The 394-nt window shown below is 36.5% G+C and overlaps 1 non-coding gene across 1 annotated transcript; it reads right to left on the bottom strand.

Moving 5' to 3' along the window:
• Positions 1 to 321: 321 nt before the first annotated feature.
• Positions 322 to 394, bottom strand: TRNAR-ACG (transfer RNA arginine (anticodon ACG)). The gene has a single exon. It is a non-coding gene; the product is annotated as a tRNA-Arg (tRNA).

Raw genomic sequence — 394 nt, forward strand, 5'->3', positions numbered from 1 at the left:
GGTATTTAAGTACAAAGGTGCCTCTCGATTTCATTTTTATGTGCTACAAGTCGTACAAGATCCACATATACGTACAATTCTTATAACTTATATGCTGACTTGGCTCACGGCATTAGAAAGTGCCAAAGCAGACGCACGCCAATATTTTAGCCGAAGAAAACTTCAATAGACTTATAAGTCTCACTTGAAAACTTGACTCTGACTTAGTGATTATATCCTTCATTCATATATGTCACGTTAAAATATTAAAATCAAAGTGGGAAGTATTTATACAAATTATAAATGAATAAATAGGTAAAGCAATAAAAAAATACGATAAATCGACTCCGCTGGGGATCGAACCCAGAATCTCTGGTTTCGTAGACCAGCGCCTTATCCATTGGGCCACGGAGTC

This window comes from Bidens hawaiensis, unplaced genomic scaffold, assembly GCF_021521415.1.
Source record: "Bidens hawaiensis isolate Kalapana, Puna unplaced genomic scaffold, B.hawaiensis_p1.1 tig00004833_1, whole genome shotgun sequence".
NCBI lineage: Eukaryota > Viridiplantae > Streptophyta > Magnoliopsida > Asterales > Asteraceae > Bidens > Bidens hawaiensis.